Source organism: Ixodes scapularis, unplaced genomic scaffold (assembly GCF_016920785.2).
Source record: "Ixodes scapularis isolate PalLabHiFi unplaced genomic scaffold, ASM1692078v2 PGA_scaffold13__105_contigs__length_92229423, whole genome shotgun sequence".
NCBI classification, from domain to species: domain Eukaryota; kingdom Metazoa; phylum Arthropoda; class Arachnida; order Ixodida; family Ixodidae; genus Ixodes; species Ixodes scapularis.
This window is the reverse complement of record NW_024609839.1, coordinates 70,744,048-70,767,795: the sequence shown is the minus strand read 5'-3', so window position 1 is coordinate 70,767,795 and position 23,748 is coordinate 70,744,048. Positions and strand designations below refer to the sequence as shown.

The 23,748-nt window shown below is 47.1% G+C and overlaps 1 protein-coding gene across 1 annotated transcript in view; it reads right to left on the bottom strand.

Moving 5' to 3' along the window:
- The window catches only part of LOC8026349 (fat-like cadherin-related tumor suppressor homolog), a 267,076-nt gene that overhangs the window by 152,936 nt on the left and 90,392 nt on the right, over positions 1–23,748 (bottom strand). The window lies entirely within an intron of this gene.

Sequence of the window (23,748 nt, the reverse complement as noted above, 5' to 3'; positions counted from 1 at the left end):
GGCTCAAATGATAACCACCCCATTGGCCGTATTGTGGCTTAAAATCATGGTTGGCAGTTATGTGAAGCTTTATCTGGAATCACAGAAAACGCTTTTTTGTCCTCCACAAATGTTTAAACAGTTCGCGACAAAGCAAAGCTGTATTACATCAGCTTCCTTGTCAGCGAACGGAGTGCCGAAACTCTAGACGCAGGTCATTTAGTGGCTCTAGTCCAAACCATGGATATACTCTCGGCAGCCCCTACACACCTGTGACCTTCCTTTGTAGTGTGCATACATGTCACTACTACCTTCGACGGACCGAAGACGCAACGACCCGCCCTTACTTCCACGTGAGTGACAAAGAGAAGACCTCTTGACCATCGGGGACATGTGTTCTTGCTACGCAATGTACGCTTTGTCATGATCCGATGAGTTTGGACTGCGTCGAACTCCGTAACAGGAATATTCGACGAGTCCAGCCTGTAACCCACAGAGATCGGCCCGACAGGCCTTATACAGCCATATTTGTAAGTATTTTTTTTTTTTATTCTAATAGACTACAGACGTTTTGATTGGTTATTCTTTTATGTTCGAAGTCATTTGTATTTTATTTTTCCTGTTAAAATATGGGTGTCTTCGTGTCGCAAGATGTTTGCCTCCCAGTATATCTAAAGCTGAATACCACAGAAGCGTTGGTTAACCCTTATTTCCCCAAATTCGGTTTGTTGGCTGGAAGTGGAGTGCCAGTAATTTTCTTTATTCGTCAAGCTTTTTTTACGTGCGTGATTTATTCGAAATTCTTGATTGATTCAAGCGTTATTTTCTGTTCAACTGTAATGTTCCTCTCGTATAACAGACTATTTATTGAACTGTTAATTTCGTAGTACATTTGACACTGGTGAGATGAAAAAGGCCAGTGATTTGATTTATAACTAGGAAATATTATGAAGGAAATATTAGCACATTTGTAACTACATATTTCTGTGCCGCAAATTCCATAAATGTAAAGTTTTTTTGTTTTTTTTTTCAAATCAATGTAGAGATATAGGTGTAATCTTAAATGGTCAGATTGTAATTAACAGGTCTTAAGGTTAGATGAAGGGTTGAGGAACCCTATGATATTGCAAGAATAGGGCTAAGCAATTTATGGATTGACCTTTCTACTATTTTATTAATTTCTTTAATCACTATGAGTATTTAATACTAGATCGGTTGAGCTCTGAGTTAGGACAAGTCGGGCGAACAAAACAACAGTTAACGCCTATGCCGGCTAGCTGGAAACAGCGTCTCAGCTGAGACTAGGGAAAGCACTGCCAAAGCCAGCGCAGAAGCTGAGCGCGACTCACACCTCGTCTCAAGACGCTCGCGCGCCCCACCCTTTGCAGTGCTTTTTTTCACCACCCATTGTCGGCTGGGACGCTGATTCCAGCAAGTCGGCCCAGGTGTCTTACTTGCTCATCTATTTGTTACATAAGGCAGTACTGCTATCTCCTAGAATACTCAAGTTTATTGTATACAAAATAACGAAAAATATTCGCTGGAAAATAAAGTTTTCAGTATAGAAAAGTAAACATTAAAAAAGTCGGTAGGCCTTTCTGAGATTTTATGTTAGAGAGCAACTAAATCGATTAATCGAACAGTTGATTAAACGGCGACGATTAATAAAGCTATATTTTATTTGGATATTCATAATTGACAAAGGTAAGAGAGAACTGACAGTTACTGAAGATGAAAGGTAAATGAATATTTAAAATTACAGTGGTATGAGGTGGCCTAGCGGGAACTGGCACCTGAATCGAGGCCCCCGATTCTGTTTCTTTCAGAACTGTGAGCCCAGAACTCTGCGTGCGATCCCGGCCATCACGTTCTTGCCCGGTTCACAGCTTGCAGGGGTGAATCCTGGCACTCATTTTTGCTTTAATTTTTCTTTAATCGTAATACTTAATAAAATGTATTGACGGTATACTTTGAATTCCATGCTTCTATATTTACCCGAATGCGATAAAAAAATTCCACAGTGAATGTGGCTTGTTTATTGCAGCTTTCTTTTCAGATGTATATGTAGTGTTCAACTGACCACTATAAATACATCTGAAAAGAAAGCTGAATGTTCGCTAAAATGGCTGCCGATAATAGTACAACCCGCTCTTGAAATCGGATGCCGAAATTTAAATAGCCAGGGCATAAGGTTGGGAGCTAATATTGGATAAGCCAGTGATTAAGGTTTGATGCCAATATTGGTTGTAGGATTCACAATCAGTAGTGGTCCAATGATGGCTTAGGTGTTGGTGAAATTGTGGCCCAACGTTGGGCTTAAATTTTGGTTAAAAGGCGGTCGAACCATGGCATAAATGATGGTCCAATATTAGCCTAAATATTGGTTGAATCGTGGTCCAACATTAGCATTAGTTAATGGTCCAGCGTTGGATCGGGTAGCGGTTTCGAGAAAATCAACATTAGGCCAACATTGGAACCAATGTTTGCCATTTGCGGGCCTATTTGGTCAAACAATGGTGTGCTGCTTGGAAGTTGGGGCGCAGTAATCGTCTAAAAGATAACGCACTATGTTCCTTTTTTTTTTTTGGAAGTGTTATGTGTTTCGTCGTCTGCTCTCCAGCGCGTTCTCGCTGGACTGAATCATCGGTCTTCCTCGCACAGATTCCGTCTGCGACGCAGGTGACTTCTACAGTCATTATACAGAGCTGTGACTCTAGCGTGCAGTGACTTCCAAGCATGCTTTGCCATCCGTGATCCCTCAGTTTTAGCAGACCGTTTTTGCACCTTCGATACGATACTTCAGCGGTGCGATCGGCCATGGAGTAGTTATGCCTGGGCGCGTATCGGGCCGGCTGGAACCACGGCTACTGTTCTCGCACCGATTACAAAATTTCGATTCCGGTGTTGTAGCGGGACTCAACAGTTTTAGTCATGACTAAAAGTAAACATCTTGCTGTCCTTTAGCTGCGGCAAGTATATTTGAGATTGCTAAAATTCGTGATAGAAAGAAATGAAAAAAAAAATAAATAAATAAATAAATAAATAAAAACACGAGATGTGCATTCTCGTTTTTTCTATTTATATTCCTAAAAAGTTGACGCAAAATACCTCATGCATCCATGGCCGAGCGGATAGGAGGGCTGCTACTTTGGCCTACCTAGCGAGTGGATTTTCAATTAAAAATATAAAGGAAACCAACCCGTCCTGGGTTTCTAAACCCAGGACGGGTTGGTTTCCTTCATATTTTTCCCCATGAAAGTTTTGCTAATAAACTGTGCGTTAAAAAAAGAAAAAAAAAACACACAAAAAAAACAGGTTTCCAAACTCAACTTGTCCGACCAAACAGGTCCCCAAACAGAAAGGAGCGAAAAACAGGGCGCGCCATCTATCGGTCTTCTTTTCAACGAATTCCCGCGACGCCGGAGTAGCCACGCGTGTGCTGATCGCTCTAATCCCCACACCCGTTCTCGGCCCTTTCGCCTCCCTTAGCCTTGCCACCGTGCCCGGCCTTCCCCCCTCTTTCGGCCTTGAGACCCCTCCCGGCCCTTTCGCACTCGCCGGCCTAGCCCCCGCACTCGGCAGTTCCGGCTCGCTCGGCCCTAATCCACGCTTGGCCCTTCCGCGAGGGCCGGCCGAACTGGTAGTGACCCGTTTCACCGACTTTGGCTCAATCTTCTTCTGTGGGGACCGTCTGCGGGTGTCGGTGGTCATGCGACATGTCTCCGAGTATTCCGTCTGGGCTGTGTCTGCCCTTCCCCCTCTCCCTTCCTCTTTGTCAGATATGTCCGCGCTGTACGTCGCTTTTACACCCAGCCGGTCGCCGCTCCCTCTTCGCTATGAGTTTCCAAGGAAGCCGTCCTTCGGTTTTAATGTTTTCTAATTTCTCAGCAGTTCATCTTTCTTCTCACTACAGTGTAACAAATAAAATATTTTTTTTGGTTTATGGTTTCTTGTGTCCAATTTTGGTACTGTAACGAGAAAGTAACGGCGTTACTCTTTCTGCGGTAACTGTAACTGTAACACGTTACTTTTTTAATCCGATAACTGTAACTGTAACAGAGTTACTTTTTCCCCCTAGGTAACTGTAACTGTAACACTGTTACTTTTTACTGGTAACGTGCCCATGACTGCCTTTAGCCTGTTTATGTCTGTTTATTATTTAGCTTTTAATCGACCTAAGTCTCAAAGATTGAAAATTTATTTTTCGAGTTAGAAGGTTCCAATGTCCACGGTAATTTAACGCAAAAGTACGGTGAAATATGATGTAAAAAAAAAAAAAAAGTACGTAATGAATTAAGAGAATGTACCTTCGCACCTTTGCATTTAATTGCATTATAAAAGAATGTACTTTTTTAAATAAAACTTATATTTAAAATGATATTACTCGCTCGTGCTATATGGCTCTACGATCTCCGGAAGTTCGGGCCCTGGACGGTCGCGGGCAAGTCGATACGAATGGTTTCTTTCCTCGGCATCCCATCGCCAACCTGCATTTTTCAGTAGCAGGAAGGAGCCTTCGGACTTCTCGGCTCGAAGCGCGCTTTTTTTCCCGCGTCTATTGTCTCGGGACAGCTCTCACGCGCGCTTTACGCGCGATATCCACTTCGAGGAAGCGAGGCGACGGCCCGAGCACGCGCCGACTCTCAAAAAGATTTTTTATTTTTTTATTTTTTTAAAAACAATTTTGACGTTTTTGGTTTACGAGAAAAAGCGGCGCGGATAAAACGTCTTGGCGGGGGTACCGGTTTCAACCATGCGCTCGTAACCTTATTAATTTTTTTTTTTCGTTGTTGTTGACGAAAGAAATAAACAAATCGGTATGCACACAGTTTTACGGCATCCGTGCGTTCCCATAAAAAAAAAAAAAAAAAAGGAAAGCAAAGTATTGCGTCGAGAAAAAAAAAAAAGGAAAAAAAGAAAAGAAATACGAGTGAACAAATAACAATGCCTATAGCTTTGAAGAGGAACAGGAGTGGAGGTTCGAGTCTGCTCGCATTGTTTACTCCTTCCTGGGTTTCATTAAACAAAAACAAAGAGAGAGAGGAAGAAAGATTTGTTTTGAAACTAGGCTCAGTTCTTTTGGAGCGCGGTTTTAGTGCGCGGCTAGATTTTCGGTTCTTCGTTGAGTGTGCTTCGAACAGATCGGACTCAATCGTTTCTAAAATGAAAAAAAAAAAAAAAAAAAAAGTCGCTCGCGAAGATTTAGAAAACAAAAGAAAGAAATTCCGTAAGAATAAGAGCAGTGGGATGAAGGGCAAACACTGATCACATCTATATTTCGTTTGAACTTACTGCGATAAACGGCAGCGGACGCTACATGCAAAACGAAATCATGTATTACCTGACCTTCGAGGAAGGCGCCGTGACGCGGAGAGCACGTGGTCAGGTGACGCGCTTCGCAGCGCTGCCTGGGATGGAACGTAGCCTCCGCTTCGGTTCATCGCAAAATGCGACGGAATACAGCCCAACGTCCACCTCGCCCGCCCAATGTTTTTTTTTTTTTTATCTTCTTTTCTGTGGTCCTGAGTGGCCTTAGAACTTGAAAAGGCTTACGCTTCGCGAAGGTCAACACGTGAAACCGTGTTTTTTTTTATTTTTTTTTTTTCTGTGGAAGTGGGATGTCGAAACTCTCCGAAAAATTCCATAGAAATAAAAACGATTTTTTTTTGTTTTGTTTCGAAGGGCCGGGAACGACGTTTGGCCCTGTCTTTATTGGGTGCGCGGGCGAAGCGAGGGACCCACCGCATCCTGGAAGACGGTTCAATAGCTCTCAAGAGGTTTTCGCCATCGCTGTTCGAACCCCGTGCACGTGTGCAGCAAAGCGTCCCCAAGTATATACGACTTGGATTGGCTATTGCGGGGACGCGATCGATGGCCGTCGCGTACGTGAAGCCACTGGTGGAATGGCACTCTGGCGTATATTTGAACTCTCGACGGTTAAGACGCTCCGATTCCTCGCGCATGACGTTCTTTACGTCAGCGACCCTAGGGGGGGCAAAGACAATTTTATTTCGTTTTTTTTCGTCTCGGCAAGTTTATGCAATCAGGAGGACGAAAAGCGCTTCTTGCGTTTTCCGTCAGATACGTCGGCGAAAGCTGCTAAGAACTGGCAACATTGATCCCAGATCTTCCTCGAGTAGATACGAGTTACTCCCGCGTTACAAAGTAGGTAGAGCGAATCTGTACGCGAGTAGGTTCTCGAACACCAAGGTATACGAAACCTTCACTTTGGAGCGATATGGCATGATTTCGGAAGACGGCCAACATGAAAGCGGGGCAGACCGCAGGCGGAAGATCTTGGAACCTGTGACGAGTATGAAAAAGCGGAGGACAAAAAGATAGCAGTCACAAAGATGAAGCTATACTATTGGTCGAAATGGTGTAGAGGAGCTTAAAACTACGCGCAAGATTGATCGGTTCACGCGGTTCGACGGGATAAAAAATATTTACGGCAGAGTTTGATGGTGAAGGGGACGGTGTGGCGTGTAAATGTTCGTAGGCTACGGTAAGTCAGAGCTCAAGAATGTAGGGCGACGAAAAGGAAGGCTGGGGAGGAAGAACCAGACGGAACGCTGGAGAGAAGAGTGGGGAAACCTCCTCCCCTCTCCAGCGTTCCGTCTGCTTCCTCCTCCCCGGCCTTTCTTTCTTTCGCTCTACCTTCTTGAGTTGCAAGTTTTTCTGCCATCCATTCATATGTCCATTCATTCACCAACGGCTGAAGCGCAGCTTATCTAGTGGTTCAGAACCGAACTGGACGATCCATGGGCACCGGAAGTCGTCCGAGCCGACAGCAAGCGCCGAAAAGACATCCGGTGCGGCAATGACGTCGGGCAGAAGCTCCGGCTCCCGGTATGAGTGTGCCCAGATTTCAGAGTGTTTCCAACCGCTCGCTCGAGATCACGTGGTTTACGGGCCGCGTTTGCAATCCGAGCTGCGAGGAGGCGACGAGAGCGCCAGTCGACCGCACGCGTCTCTCCGCCTCTCCTCCCCGCCAAGCGACAACGCATTTCACGCGCACTTTGCGACCTATCTGCACAATTTACCGTACAACATGCCACGTAGCTTTTTCTCATGCTCACCTAGTGCAAAGAACCGTCATCTATTGTAGCGTGAGGGGGGCGGAGTTGGCAAGGCACGCGGCTGCCACGAGGAGAAACTGGGTTCGAACCTAACGTGCCTTGTTGTTTTCTTTTATCGATCTTTGGTCTTCTGGAAAATAGCCAGCCCATTCTCGACTGTTGCCGTACTCGACTGTCCTCTACGTACGTTCAGAATATTCCCGAACGAAGGGCGTGCATAAATGCAGCGGTAACACGCGCTGGTTCCGGGGCGCGGTGACCTTTCCGTCGCGGACGCGTGAGCCGTTGAGTATGTAGGCCCAGGTTTGCCTCATTAAACGTTCCTTTTAAGTTCTACGTTCGTTGACGGTCTCGCCTCTCGCTCTGTCCATTACCTACTGAAAGTTTCTCGGAGATGATAGCGGTACAGCAGGTGACGTAATCATCCTTCGTGAAAAATGTATATATAGCCTTGCTTCTGTACAATTTTAAATGTACAGACGGGGCACTAACGCGCTTTCTTTCCTTTTGCTTTCTGATACAGAAAGCGTCGTAAATTCTAAGGCAGTTTTATCCGCGTATTTCTCGAGAATTGTTGTTTGTGCTAAATCTGGGTCACACGGGCACCTATCTCGGTACACTGCCAGACTGCCTGGCGGGGACTGTTTTACTGACCACGCGTGTTATCTTGCTTGCTTGTTATCTTGTTATCAGCGACCCGTGGAATGTTTCGGCGGAGTGCCGAAAATTGCCCCCGGCGATATGGAGCACGGTAGACGGCGCGAAACCGCAACGCGTCCCACTAACAGCTATCGCTGTAATATATCGCTGTCAAAAAGACAAGATACGCGCGAAGATAGGTGCTGACAATGTGAATTGTGCGGGACGACGCCGCGACAAAATGGCGACAGCGGAAAGAAAGGGCCACTGTACCGCCTGCAGGCAAGCGCGCAACTTTACTGAAAAAAAAAAAGAAAAAGAAAAGCTCCCTCGCAAACATTGGTTTGAGTTGCTCCCTCTACTACATGCGGGTTCTCTGCCAGGTACAGACTCCTCTTAGGAACCGCCGCGCGCGAAACGTGAGAGGGACGAGTGATGTATTTTCGAGCGCGTCTCTCTCCTGGGCCAAATCCGTCGCGTGCGTCGCAGAGATATCCCGACCGTGTGTGCCGCTTGGTTCACGGGGGATAACCGCCGGGATTAGGGAGCGCAGGTTTAGGGAGCGGGGGGCGTGCCGCTGTGCCGAGTGCCGAACCCGCCGTGCCGACTCGGATCGCAGACGGAGAGGAAACCCAGCCGAACGCGATTTCCCGAATAAATTCGTGCTCTGAATGCGCATATCGGGATTCAGGGCCGCATGTGTCGAGCAGGGAAGCTTACTTACGGCGCATGCGTTTACGGGGTCCGGGGGAAAACAGGTGTAAGCCGGGAGAAACGGCACTCCGAGATAGGGGAGCGGTTGGAAGCTCGACTCAGCAATTCGGAATCTGCGGGTGGTCGGGGTGCGGAGACGCAGTCTACACCGACATAAATATACCTGCTCTATATCGTTTCATCGTGCCCGAGTGCAGCCAAATGCACGGATACGTAAACCACGAGCGCACATACTAGAAGTGCAGGTCGTGGGACATCCTTGCGCATCACTGACTTAGCGATGACAGAACTAGGGCTGGGCGCCGGTTATAATGTTTAAACCGATTAATCGCCATCCTTTCATCGATTAATTAATGTATTAATCGGTCTCGTACATTTCAGTGCACACTAATTTGTTTTTTAAGTAAAAATGACAATATTATTTTTTTTTTGTTGCTTTTGTTGAGTATTTGATAAACGGCGCAATAATAAATTTCGATTATGATTGAACCTCGATGGTAGTTTAGAACAGTCCAAAGACGCGCTCACAGATTATTATTTCAGCTGCACGAGGCACAGAGCGACCTCATGTGGTTGTTCACAATAGTCTCCGCTGAACAAAACGGACACTCGCACGTCATGTGAAGTGGCCGGGACAAGTGTACACCTCCTGCACTTGTGTGGAGTTACATATCTCGCCCCTGCAGTTTACTATAGGTTACAATTTTACCTGAAGTTTGGCCTTCATATGGTCGTCCACGTCTGCATGCTGAAAGCGCTTCATTTCGGCTTTCTTTTGGTTCGTCACAATTTTACTCACGTAACCGATAAAAAAAATATTCGCGATTAAAGCAGTCGTTGATTAATCAGAAGGTTACTCGATAAATTGCCCACCCCTATAAATAGGACACGCACAGAAACACGACAAACACCATTACCTTGCGTTTTTTTTTAATGCTGATCGATTAGTCGCATCGGTTCGTAGCGTCAGCTGTGAGCAATATCCTGGTCAGTATTGTATATTAAGATTCGCAACTTTCACGACCTACAGAGGGCGCACTGGTGCCTATCAAAATGGCTGTCATCTGGATGATCGTCGTAGAACAGTGGTACGAGGCTGGGTCTGCGACGCATAAGTAATTCCAGCTTTGCTACATTCGCGCAGTGTTAGAGGCTTACGTTATTTTTTCCCGCCAGAAATGGTGTAGGCAAACCCATTTATTATGAGGCCAATCATCCAAGAGCTAGGGAGCGCGATGCTCACACCGCGGTGCCACCATCGCTAAAAGTTGCGAATACCTTACAAAAAAAAAATAAGAACAAAACTTTTTTTTTTGTTTGTTTAAGAAGCGTACCCGTACATGGTACGCGCACATTCACACACACGAGAGAGCACCTGCATGCTTAGTGTACAATAGGGACACTAAATCGGTGCTCTTCTGCATTTTCCTCTGATGCCGTGTTGAGGGGCACTAAACTTTACCGCTTAGGTTCCTGTCCGGAATGGGCACTTACGCGCTTACTAGTCTTTTATAGCGCGTCTTCAATACTAAAGTAACAGAAAAGCTAAAAGCAATCGCTTGTGCGTCTTAGAGTGTAGCGCTGTGTACGCGCTTAATTACTACCCGACGTCAGGACCCCCGAACTCCTTTCTGGGCAGCATAAAGGAGCAATTGAGCGGGGAGGCATTTAGGCGGTGATTAAATGAAGACGTCAGCGCACGAAGAAGCCGGTGGACTCGGAAGTTTTGGTCACGACTCTACCCATTGGTGAGAAGAGAAAACTCGCATTCCGATAGCGACTGCACGACCTCACACCGGTAGCATGCATACCTATCCAGATCGAAACGGGCAGAGGGTTGAACCCAGGAATGAATCCTGTCGTCTTCTGCAGTGCGAGATTTCGCTCCAGTTGCTCCGAGCCAATTCCACCTAGAGAACAAGGCCTAGCTCCTCCTCCTCCTCCTCCTCCTCCCCCCATGCGTAATCAGTAGTGTGTAGTGCCGCCTAGCTTGCTTCATCAGCATTAGTGAGTGTTAGTATTGCGTAAACGAGCAAACTCAAGCCCTGTGGGTCAGCGTTGCGTCTTCGACTGCCGCACGGCGACGACGCGCATGCGCAGCGTGGAGCACGCGACGCTAAAGCAAACGCAAACGCAAAGTGCTTGCATTTGCTCCTGTACACAATACGCCGGCTGTTGCGTTCGGGAGGGTGGCAACCTCAGGCGCGGAACCAAGAGTTGGGGCTGCGGCTCGCTGCTACCATGGCCCCGAGGAAACAGGCCTGGAGTGGGAGTACTGAAGGAGAACTTTTATATACAGTGAATATACAAGAGCATGGTCGACTAATTAATCGGTAATCGGCAGTCTGCAGTCGGCGGCTTCGGGCTCTCTGAGCCCAAGTTATATAGCCCTTCGAGGGCGAGAAGGCCCTCTGAGAGAGAGGAGCCTTCCCCGGTGTTGGAGTGTTCACGAGGTGTCCGAAGTGCGGGGGCGGCTGAGGCAATTTCCCGGTGTTCTTTCAGCGAGGGGCAGATGATGTAACCCCTCGACGTTCTTGCCGCGCTCCAGTGGCTGATGTAAGGAGTCGACGTTCTTGCTGAAACTCAACACCGACAGACCCACACACACACAGGCACGCACACGTACGCCGGTGTTTCTCCTTGCGAGGGCCCGCGATTCCAGATGGTCTCGTGGCTTCAGGAAGACGTTCTGTTTTTAGTTTAAAGCCCCCAGTGAAGGCCGTCGCAACACGGCGCGTCTCCCAGTGCCTCACCGTACGCGTGACGCTACATAGCATGCGCAGTTGCCAAGACGTATGCGGACCGCAAGTTCGTCTGCTTCTTTTGCAGGAGTTGCGGTGACGTCAGAAAGACGCCGAGCTCTGATTGGCTCTGATTGAAGGATAGTGGGTAGACCTCAAAGCAAGGTGCTTCGAGGTCTACCCACTATCTTTCAATCAGAGCTAATCAGAGTTCGGCGTTCTGACCTCACCCCAACGCCTGCAAAAGAAGCAGACGAACTTGCGGTCCGCATACGCGTCTGCCGCTTTATGGCGTATATACTCTCGTCGAACAGCGTGCTTTGCCGCTCGGGGCGGGGGTCCCGGGATCCATACACGATGGCGGAATTGTCCGAGCAGCGATGCGCTAACACGCTCGACCATCGGTGCAATTCGATCATATAAGTTGGCGGAAATCCCTCACATTTAGGTATAGAGTAGGGATGTCGCGAACCACCCTAGGTTCGATTTCGAAAGGTTTCGATATTTGCGAAGCGAACTGAGGTTCGATTTCGAAAAATTTCGATATTTTCGTACCGACCGAGGTTCGAATTCGAAAAATTTGCAACTTTTGACCACAGCGGAGTTTCGAATTCGAAAATTTCGAAGCTTTCACGGTTTCTAAAATTTCGAATTCGAATATTTCGAATATTTTTTACTTCAGGTTCGATAAATTCGAAGATTTCGAAATTATTTGGAAAAAAAATTCGAAAACTTCGAACACTTCGAATTTTTATAGACATGAAGTTCGAACAATTCGAAAATTTCGAATTTCTTTCTGCATAAAGTTCGAAAAGTTCGAAGGTTTCGATTATCTTTTAACGCTAAATGAAAAAAAAAAAAAAAAAAAAACTTTGAAGATTTTTTGAATTTCTTTCTAATCCAAGTTTTCAAAGTTCGAAGCCCGATTTTCAAGTTTTTCCACAGTTTCAGTTTCAAATAACTTTTTCACGACTCACTGGTTTTCACAAAATCAACTTTAGAAGGTTAGGGTGTGATATCTAGATTCTGCGAAGTTGGTCAGGCAATTAAATGAGACGACGAGTGCCCCGGGCGTGCTAGAATATTTGCCAGTGCAGAATTGTGACCGCCAGCCCCGGGGGGTCTTTAACCTGCATCACGCAGTAGTGATTACACGAACACACTGTTTTACGAGACTCATCCAGTTCGAAACAGCCAGGGGCGAGCAGGAGGTTGAGGCTCAGAAGAACCTTGAAGCGACCTGGCAAATTAGCTCGCCACCCCTTGCATGCTGGTAGTAATCCGATCCGGTGAAGTTTATAATTGTCCTGGAGGTTTATTTTCTGGGACGGAGGAATCGCCTCGCAAAAAGCACAAAAGCCGACACAACTCGAGGTCGAGGAGCGTTCTACCATACAAGTGGCGTCGGAAGAGGAAAAACAAGGGGAAAGAGGGTAGCGGGGGGGAGGAAGGGGGGGGGGGGGGGCTGGGCTTCAGCCTTTTTCTCCCCCTCGCAGGTATTTCGGACTGTTAAAGAAAACAATACGGGGAAAGAGGGCGTGGTCGAGCTTATTTTAATCTGAAATTATTTATGCATATGTGTAGCTACTGTCGCTCTTCACTGCATAAAAGGTTGCGTAGATGGTCATTGTTAGAAACTCGTTGTCAGAAGGCACTACTCGTCACATGCTTAGTGGTTCGGAAGTTCAAAGCTGTCTTTCCGACCTAAATACCTGTGCCAATAGTAAAAAAAAAAAAATAATAAATAAATGCGGAAATAAAAAGCAGGAGAAAAAAAAAACTATCAAGAATTTGTCGGAAGTGTTCTATTCTCGCATATTCAGAGGTTCAGAACTTCGAAACAAGTTTCTTTTACCAAAATGTGCACAGGCTAAAAGAAACACGTCCCAAAAACGTAAAGCGAAAAAAAAAAAATGTTTTCTTTTAATGACGTGCTGAACTTAAACACTATTAGATATGTACTGTCTGTGGTGTTAATTTAAATGCGATACCTCAAACAACTTAGACGAAAATAAATATCAAGTTTAGGTCATAATTGCATGCAGATACATGTTTGGACATTTCTTCGAAACTCACGTTGAATAACAATCATCACATCTTAAGACGGCACTTACCTAGGCTATACATAGATCATTCTTAAAAAAGTATACCAAAAATAGCTCCGGCTGCAGCGTGTTTCAAATCTGGCACGAATGATAATCGTCAAAAACCCGTCGTCCTTCCTCGCCCCTTCGGGGATTTATTTCTTTAAACCTAAGCATGCCAGAACATTGAAATAAACGACATTGTCTTTCGTAAGGAACGCAGCACCGCGTGTAAAAGTTCGAGAAAAAAAATTACGAATGTACCCCACTACTTGCAATCAAATCAAACCGTCCGCCGGTCTTTCGAAGTTCGACGAACGTCGAACTTTTACCCTAAAAGTTCGAAGCTTGTCGAACTTCTGACATTTCAGAATTCGAAAGTTCGAAACTTTTCGAATTCTCTTGATAAATAAGTTCGAAAATTCGAAATTCATCGCATTTTTTGGTCAGTCAAGTTCGAAAGTTCGATAAGCATCGAACCTTGCAGCGCAATAAGTTCGAAAGTTCGAAAAAGATCGAATATTTTAGCGTAATAAGTTCGACGGTTCGAAAAGCGTCGAAGTTCTTAGCTTAACAAGTTCGAAAATTCGACCTCCGTCGAATTTTACAATATAGACAATTCGAAAAATCGAAATCTTTCGAACCGCTTGATTCGACCATCGAAACTTCGATTCGAAAAAAGTTCGCGGCATCCCTAGTATAGAGTTGCCGGTAAGCGTTTTGGCACAAATGACGCAGCCAACCGCCTCGCTGCGCTCGGCACTTGGTACAGATACAAATGTAAGCTATGCGCTTAACTGCCCCTTTTGTGTACAGACGGACAGTGATGAGTGATACGCGAGCCGTCGGCGTCCCAATAGGCGAATCACAACCGAAACCACCCTCGGCGCCTCTCCCGCTCTAACCGTGAAATCGAACGTTGCTGCGGACACGAAGACCGAACGGAAGCCGGAAACGGTCTGCATGTTCCGGAGCTGCCGCTTTCTCCGGAAACCACGTCTAGAGGACGCGACAGGCGTGGCAGCGACGGTCTTTGTTCTCGCAAAATTTACGATCGAAACGCGCAAGGGTCAGATGACGTGCCGCCATTTCTGACCACTGTTACGAGAGAGCACGATGCCCGCTGGCGCCGCTAGGGGACTCTAGTGATGTCAAGATGCCTGCTCAAAAAAACCCGTGCAAAAAAAAAAAAAAAAAAATATATATAAGCAGAGCATGCGCTTTTTTTTGGGGGGGGGGGGGGGGCAGCAACTACTGTGATGTATACATTTTTTCCGCGTAGTCGTCGCCATCTTGCGTGTTGCAGCGACAGCCGCGCCGTCTGGCGTACGGTTGTTGTGCGCCCATTTTGGTATGCGGAGAGCAGCGTTGTTCCTAGCTTTCGCGTTGTCCCCATTGACCCCGTTCATCGTATCTTCATTGTTTCCCCTTAGTGAGTTCTTAATTTGTTTGTTATTGAAAGTGTGAATTATTCTTGTGTTCTGGCGTGTTTATTCGCCTTCATGGCGCCCGTTGTTGCGCCAACAGCGCCGAGAGGTTCGTCGCCAGCGTCGCCGGTAATCGAAATCGGAAGTATATTCACTTCTCCTGAGCACGTTTACCAGTGTTTACTCTTCGCGTGTTGTTGTTTTTGAAGAACGACAGCCTTCTGCGAATGACCAACGGAGGGTTTCTATGCGCGAGCGAGGGCGACCCTGGGCATAGAAGTATCATCGTTTAATCGTAGAAATACTCACAATGGGAGTTCGCGACGCGGGCCGAACGGTTTATTGTTATGGTGCACCGTCGAGGTGCGATCGCTAGTTACCGGGACATCTCTACTTCGCATGACGCCCAGAAGCGTCGGAACTATTCAGAAGCTGGGGGTGAAAGGGGGGGGGGGGGGGGGGGGGGACGACGACGATTTTGCGCCTTTCTTTCGTATTGTTTTCATTAACGTATTTTAACGGGCGTCGCTACCGAGCAACACACAAAATTATAGTGCACATCCTCGTAGGAATGAACGGAATGAAAAACAAAACTTGAGTAGCCAATACCAATCATTACACCCAGGGTCTTACATTTGCACCACAAGCTGCAAAATTCGTTCTACATTTGACCTGTCGAGGCCTACTACTGCACTTGTAGATGTCCGTTTCAATTCTGCCTACATGTTTTTTTTTATTTGCTAATATTGCATCGCTTCCCCGCTGATAACAGCGGGGAAGTGATGCAAAGTGTATACGTTACAGTCGCATTCTCTTTGCGACTTCTTGTGTTCGGTGCACAATTTGTCGCGCGCTATCTTCCGTTTTCGGAAATTGCTGCTGCAGCCAACGACTGCGAAGTGGTAGCCCGATGACCAAATATGCGCGAACATGATACATCGACGTATTAACCCACCTTATTACAACTCACTTTGCTGTCAAGGGCTTCAAAACCCATTTAACGCGCACCACTTCAGCACCTTGTCAGCCGGCTAGGCCTGCTGCCGCATACCGGAAGTGTTAGAACCGGAAGAACTATTCCCGGTGTGCGCCGAGTCGCCGAGTCGAGGCTACGCACGTTACGCGCTGGGTCGAGGTTAGACGGAAAAGGTGTATACGCTCCTTGCATGCAGCTAAGGCGCCACCGTCTCTCGCGTCATTAGCGCTTCTTGTGGTCGGTTTAAGAACTAACGGAAGCGGCGTTTTACGGGAGCGGAGGAGTGGTCATGTGGCGCGCTTTTTCGACTCAACAGAATAAATGACTCTGTAATGTATTTTAAAGCGAAGCGTTTCAGGCTGGGAAAGCAAGCGTTATGCTTGCAGTCACCTGTTTTCTGTGGAAAAAAGGGATGATTTACGACGCGGCATCCAGCGGGTAAGCGAAGTCGTGGAAAATCTTTCGCGCAGATTTTATGACGACCGTTTGCGTTGCTTTTCTCATTATAAGCGTGAAGTTTTACCCAAACAATTTTTTACGCCGCTTCAGCCTAGTGGGCAGTTCAGTTTTCGTAGGTCTTTTTTTCCCCCTTCGCTGCGCCTTAACACTAACAAAGATGCTATGCCTGCAGAGTTCCGAATCTCATTGCGGTGAGCGATGCGGGACGGCTGAAATTATCTACGGGAACTCCCTGACCTGGGCGCTAGTCGCACTCGCAAAGTCACGCGCATGACCGGCACAACCATGGCAGCGCCACGAGACGCGGCCGCCGAAACTGAAAAGGTAGAACGTCAGACAACGAATAAGAGGAAAATGATGTAACGGGCGCCCTGCTGCGGCGAGACGCCGAAACACACTTCTCCCGAGCGATGGAATGTCCGCTCGTGCTCCTCGGGCTACCGCTTGGTTTCTCGTCGGATTTGAAGATGGCCTCCGAGATCCCGAGCTTTGGGACCTTGGAGGCCATGGTTTGAAAACCATGTTTCGGGCCCTCGCCGCTGCAAAAGGTGTGCGCTGAATACCAGACTCCCCGAGAAATGCTCTGTGCTACCAAATAGACCCTCGCCCTCGAAATCTGCGACCGGGCACTCTGGCTCCGTCGTCGAACTGCCAGGCTTTGTGAGAATAGGGGAGGCTATGGCACAACGCGGGATCGGGCTGGCGATTTTGTCAACACCTGCGCCTTGAGCCAGGATAAAACGATAATCGCGGCCTTTTTGAAGGAGCCAAGTAGAATCAACGAGCTTCTTGATTTGCGCTTAACGCTTCTTGAGTTACGTAACAAATCAAGAAACAGGAATGAACACGAACAACGCAAAAAAAAACAAAAAAACACGTGTTTATAATATAAGTATAAAGCATCACATATTTCGGTCATGTAAAGTGCCGCAGCCACGTTAACCGTCGATATTCTCAAAAAATGTCCATTAACGCGGTCAGGTTGCCCTACTTTTGTTTTATATTTGAAAATACTGGAGATCTAGGCAGGGTGGTGAGGCTCATTTTGTTCCTCACGAAGTAGGCGCTTCAGGACTTCTAGCTTCTCCCTTCACGGACCGTCACTAGGGTTTTGCACCAAAACGGTGATCAATGCCAGCTGCATGCAAATCTGCGTCGTAGGGTTTATGTAAAAGTAAAACTGGTGCCGTCACGTACCTGGGGGCGAGGGGGTACGACGTGGTTAATTCTCATAACCCCCATGGTTAGCGTCGTGAATGCCATTCACGACCGCCACGAGTGCTGGGTGATCCGGGAAGTAAGCGCGGTGGAAGTTTCTAAAACCATCCAATATTACGCGTATAGCAACTGCAAACTGCCAAAAGAGGGATTTCGCATAAGGCGAGGAATGTTTGGAAACAACCGTTTGAAGCTGACGACACGAAAATTCTCCCTTCGTCGTGCCATTCTTGGGGGGCGCAGCGTTTATGGGCAGTTCCCTAACTGAGAAGATCTAGTAACGTTGGACTATGCCAACACTGCGACCTCCAAGCTATGTCATGAAGTTTTGCGAAGGAGAGATTGAAAGAAAGCGTTCGTTTTTTTTATTGAATTTAAACCGCAACAAAGAGGTTTCTTGGTCAATGGCGTTGCGTGCGAGAATACTTGGGTCCCACCATATAGTATTCTCTTTACTCACAAAGCCTGACAGTTCGATCACGGAGCCGTATAGAGTGCCCGGTCGCAGATTCGGAGCGTGAGGATCTGGTATACAACAGAGCATTTCTCGGAGAGCCTGCATGTAGTCGGAGCACAGACTTTGCAACGGCGAGGACCCGAAACATGGTTTTCAAACCCGACGAGAAAAGAAGCGGTAGCCCGAGGAACGCGAGAAGCATGCGCGGACATTGCATTGCTCGGGAGTCGGGACAAGTGTGTTTCGGCGTCTCGCCGCAGCGGGGCGCCCGTTAATGGTACGTTTACACCTGAAAAGAAATCCGCTGCCGCGGGAGCGGATCCGCTCCCGGCGGCGGCGGCGACGAGCTGGTTGCGTTTACATCTATTTCCTTCGAGCAGTGGCGGCAGCACCGGCTGCGGCAGCGGTTCCCGTAACGTCTCGTCAAATATGACGAGAAGGCGCGAGAGTTCCCGCCTCGGCTCTCTCTCTCTCCCGGGCGTCGCTGCTCCCGGAAGAACGCATACTCGTGACGTAGGCAGCGTCGCGCAGCGCAAGAATGTCACTTCCGGTCAGCGAAACGCCCAGTTCGGCGGCAGAAATAGGTCCTGGACCAAAACGGCTCGCCGCCGCGTTTTCCGCCCAGCGTTTCGCCCCAGCGGCAAAAGCTGGGCGGATTCGCTAGCGGATCCGCTTGTGTAAACGCACCAGACCGCATGGCGCGTTTTTGCTCGCGATTCAGGCACGTCGGCGTCAAACTGACGTCATTTCCTGCGCCGCGGGCGCGCGTTTTCGCGGGAGCGTTGGTTTCTAGCCGACCCAGAACAAGACGCGCGCGCCGAGGCGTCGAAGCGGCTCTCGTCCAATGAGGGTCGGTCGAACTATCACGTGATCCTGCACAGTATGCTGTTTCGTATTCAGCACATTTCAAAGTATTCAAAATAACTTTTATTTGCCATATAAAACTTGAAAACGTGTTTCGTTTGAGACACAAACCCGTTTTATTTTCTTATTGGTTCATTTAATCTTCATGTTGTAGTATTTGCGTCAACATTTACATCGCGTGTTGAGGCTTCTGTTATCTGGGAACGCTGATAACGCGCGGTCGGCGGCACTTGGCTTTGTCTGCCTGCGGGTGCCCCCGCGTCAGCTTCCGCGCGAGCGTTCATAGCGCGTCGCGTTTTCGCGTGCAGAAAAACGCGCCATGCGGTCTCCGCTTTTGGCGTATTCACAGAGCGGAAAGACGCGCGTCGTGGGGTGAATTTTTTGCTTACTTTTGTATTGAAAAAAGTTATGCGCCGAGGAGGACGACGCAGGAAGACGACGCCTCGGAACCCAATTTTTCCCTCGACGCGCGCGCTTGAGCCAATCAGCAAGCGTCCGGACGTGACGTGTCGCCCTTTTCCGGTTAGGAGATGTTTTCGCTGTTTTTATTTTCGACCCACAACGAGGGCGAAAAGGCAGAGGGGTCGAGGGATTCGTGCACTCACCAAACGTGGCTGGAAGCATTTCAGCGTGGAAAGAAGCAAGCCGATTGGAACATCTGACTGTGAGCAGTGTTTTACGTGCGTGTACGACGCCGTGGAACTACTCTTCATCGTTTGCGCGAAAGCTGCCACCCAAGTTCGCGGTGTGTTCCGACCTCCGACTGTGCGAGAGCGATCACTCTCAATGTGTTGTGTAGTCTCTGTATGCACCCACCACTACGGAATACAACAGTTCTCCATCGAAAACACTCTCGCACAAGCTGCGTGCAGTGTTAAAGGTACGGACGCGCCGGCGTAGCACCGTGCTTTGTGTGCACAAAAAACGCGGCAAAAGAGCACCTCCTGAAGCTGCCCGCTCGAGTCCGTGCCTTTCGCCAATGCTGCATAGAACCGGAGAGTAAACGTATATATAATCATCGCCGTTGTCCATTCAGTGAAGGCAGTTGTCTCCGAGCACATATGCAATCGCGAAGGCAAGGCAACAAGAATCGTACGAAGCAGACGAATGAAAAAATTCTGTGTTCTCTCGACAAACGCGAGGTTCCACGAGAAGACGCCGCCGTCGGGTGGCCCTGTGTGACTGCTTCGTCTTTTAGGACGCCGGCGTCGACGTGGACCGCAACGCGCGTTTTTTGCTCAGTGTGAAATGCGCCTTTACATGCCTCTCCTCTCCTCCGTTGTCTGCCGGTCTACCTTTTCACTCTCGGCAGCCGCGTCTCGTGGCGATATGCCAGGCTTTGTCAGTAAAGGCCCGTTCACACTCTTGCGACCGAGTACGACTGAGGGAGACGAGATCTCTTACAACTTCTTAAATGTTTCTAGAATGAGGGAACACACTGACATTGTGGCGCCATCTATGTGGTGACCCTAGAACTGCATTTCACAAAAGCTAAGGTTTTGCGGGATTTCCGAGGTCAAATGTGCGTAATACGTATAGAAAGGCTCGTTTATAACATTGACAAAAGTTTTTCGAGCCAAAAAAGAAAGGATATTGCGCGAGAAATAAAAAAAAAATATGCCGGACCGCCGAGTTTACACTGCTTCCCAATAGATGGCGCCAGTGTGTTCTCTGGTTTAAGAAGTTTTAAGGAACCCAGGTTTAAGAGGTCGCAAGCAGTCGCAAGAGTGTGAACGGGCCTTAAAGAGGAAGCTATGGCTTCACTAATGCCAGTAAGCTCGTGTAAAGCGAAAAGCATTACGACTAAATGTCGTCGGACCGCTCCCTTTAAAGTGAAAAACAGTACAGAATGTGCCAAAAATATAGGCTTGAAAAAAAGAAGAAAAAAAAAAAAAAAAAGAGGCGGCAGGACTGCACACTACTGGGGCGCAATGTCCACGAGAGCAGCTCGGTTCGTGACAAGCCAGTGCCGCGCGAACAACTCCATCGACCGGCGGAAACAGCGAGCAAGTAGGGCCACAAGCTCGGCTAATTGATTGAAATGCAACTCCGAAACAAAACAGAAAGCGAAAAAAGCGGGAAATGAAAAAGTAAAATAAAAATAAAAACAGAACATGTTTTAACTTACCGCGAACTTGATTTTTTTTTTAGCGGGGAAGGAGAGGAAAAGATATACGACGCAGGCGTGCCGACAAATGGCCCGCGTACTTTGCTGGGTGCGCTTTCTTTTATTTTCCAACTTTAATAAAACAGAAGACCTGACTCAGGACTATGCTTCTTTCTTGCTTTTTTTCTAGTTTCTCTGTATTTTTGTTATAATGTAAAAAAAAGAAAAAAAGAAAAAGCTTGGACGTTCTATTGCGCCTTTAGAACGTACAAATGAACGTTCGAAAAAAAAAAAAAAAAGGGGGGAAAACTGGTTACATGGTTCTTCGCACGACATCAAGCTGTACCACGCATATTGAAACATCTGCAGAGGCTAACACTCCACTACACGAGAAATGCTCTCCAAAGCAGGTCTTCAACTGCCTTGACTCAGAAGCTTCGCGTTTCGTTTCGGCTTGGAAAACACAGAAATGACCGTTAAAAAATGACATCACGGTTCTTCGTACGACATCAATAAGCTACATCATGCTACTCAAAACATCGCCAGAGGCTCAAACTTCATTCCACGACTATGCGAGAAGTTTCTAAAGCAGATTTTCAAACGTTCTAAAAACATGATAAAAACAAAACAGAGCAAAGACAAGGACAAAGTAGAAGAAACCACAGGACACAGCGCTTCGACGGCCGACCGCCAGGATTCGCGACTTCCGACAGTCAGGCACGCCGGCTTTTGTGGCGTCATCTGTTGGCACTTCGGGACCATTTTCGATGCATGGGCGGGATAGGACGCTAAACGTACAAGTCGGTAATCTTGGCGGAAATGCGTTACAAGTAACTGCGTTATCGATAACGCGTTCCTTTTCGCAACGTTGTAACGTATACTCGTTACATTTTTTTTTTCAAAGCACTAACGGGTATAACGGGTTTACGGTACGTAGTTATGTTACGTATTTCGAGTAAAGGGTAACGAAGTTACGTTACTCGTTCTACTTCCCAATACCTTAAAATATTTACGCTTACTTTTTTTCGTCTTTCTAAGCTCCAAGTTAGAGGAATTCTTGCACTCATCCCACATTGCTTCAAAATTTTGCCTCACATAAAAGTGCTTATAGACCTTTTCACGAGGGCGCCGCCATCTTGAAATTTCGTCACTTCCAGTATGGGCGAAAACATTTGTTTTTCCGTCGCCAGGAATATAAGGGTAATCGTCGGCCATTTTCAATTATGATTCCCCACTATTTTTTCCACTATTTGCAAAATAACATACTTTTTTTTTTCTTCGCTCATATTTGATATGTTAATCACCCGGCTGGTGACGAGAGTGAACAAAAAAGATCCATACGCCATCCGATGCTCATGACACTAAAATATCATAAATCGGCATATCATATGTACGTTCGCGTTTTTTCTCGAGAATATTCAGGTGGAACCATACACGAGATAAGGTGATTAAATGAAGTTTCTGCACGGCGTCTGTGTTCTTGTCCCCTTTGTGTTTATACTTTCTTTGTTTTTCTTAAGCCTCTACCAACACGCTCGTTACGTTTTAATACATATTGGTTCTTGAAATATGTCGCCTACGCGCACCTGTAACGTCGGAACAGTAAAACGTTTTAATTCATAAATGAAAAAAAAAAGCATAATACAAAAGTAACGTGCGTTACTCTTATCGGTAACCGTAATCCGTTTTTTTTTTTTAAAGTAAGATAGGTTGGTAGCGTGTTCCTCTTATTTGAAGTATCAAATAATAACGTATTTCCTTTTTTTTTTTTTTTTTGTAACGCTTACAGCATTGCTAGTCGTAGACAGGTTTCAGAAGCACGCTGTGACCAACAGGGCGGAGTCATATAGGGTCCTGCTGCTTCGCAATGTCTGGGTTTAATAGGGGAGCGGAAAAGCTGTTTCTTTAGCCGAGTCATCGAAACATGGACCCAATATGGCGCCAACAAGAGGAACCAAAAGAGGGAACCAAAATGGTGAGTGTCTCCACCCTGGACGTGAAGCTGGCGAGGAGGCTTCCTATAGCATTACCATCGTCGCAGTATCCAGACACCAGGAAGAGTCGCTCCGTGTGAAGCCGGCCTTACAGTGCGGCGATCAGAATCACAAATAAATCAAGAAGAACGTGTGAAACTGCTGAGATAGTGGTCATTTAATTGTCGTTACGGCGGAAAATTCAATAAAAATTAAGGCGCTCCTTTGATCTACCGTTAAAAAAAAAAGTCCTGCGCGTTATTAATTAGCGTCACACCACGCAAATATATAGACGCCAGGCAAACACAACTACGCATGCTTTGTTCCGCTTACTTTTTGTCCAACGGCCCCGGGACTTCCTTGTTTGGGAAAAATCCACAGTCGTGCTCTGCTAAATTTTACACGACATTAGCCCGCTACGCTTAGTGGACAATAGGGAGTTTTTGTAGACCGCTTTTCTACCTCTGCTAAGCCCACCGGAATGAAGACGCCGCTACTGCGCATGGGCACTGCTGGCCTTGTAGAGTTCCGGATCTTGTGGCGAGCATCGGGGAGTGTCGCGGGACGGAGGAAACAATAGACGAAGACTTTCTATTAGCGGCTTAAACGTAGCTGGCAGTTAGCCCGCTATTTAACTGATGACGGCACGGTACGCGGCGCGAGGATTACGGCTACGGTAACACTCTTAATCTGGTTCCACGTAGGTTCCAGTTAAATCGACATTCCAGATGTTCTTTCTGGACCAGGTTAAACTTTTATGTGGATCGGGGGATTTTATATGCGAAACGCTGCTTCTCTTCGCTTCGTGTTTTATTGTTCAGGTGGAACACGGAGGAGGTACTACGTGAATTGCCTTTCTACTGACATGCCGTTCCACTTACCTTGTTCCTCCTAGCTTCAATCTGGTTCAATTAAAACTTCCAAAAGGGGCCTTTTTGTCACATTTACTGTTTACGATGACCAATCACCCGAAGCACCGCTATGTATAAACTACGCAGTATTTACGATTGCCCGAAACACTGCTTCGTATA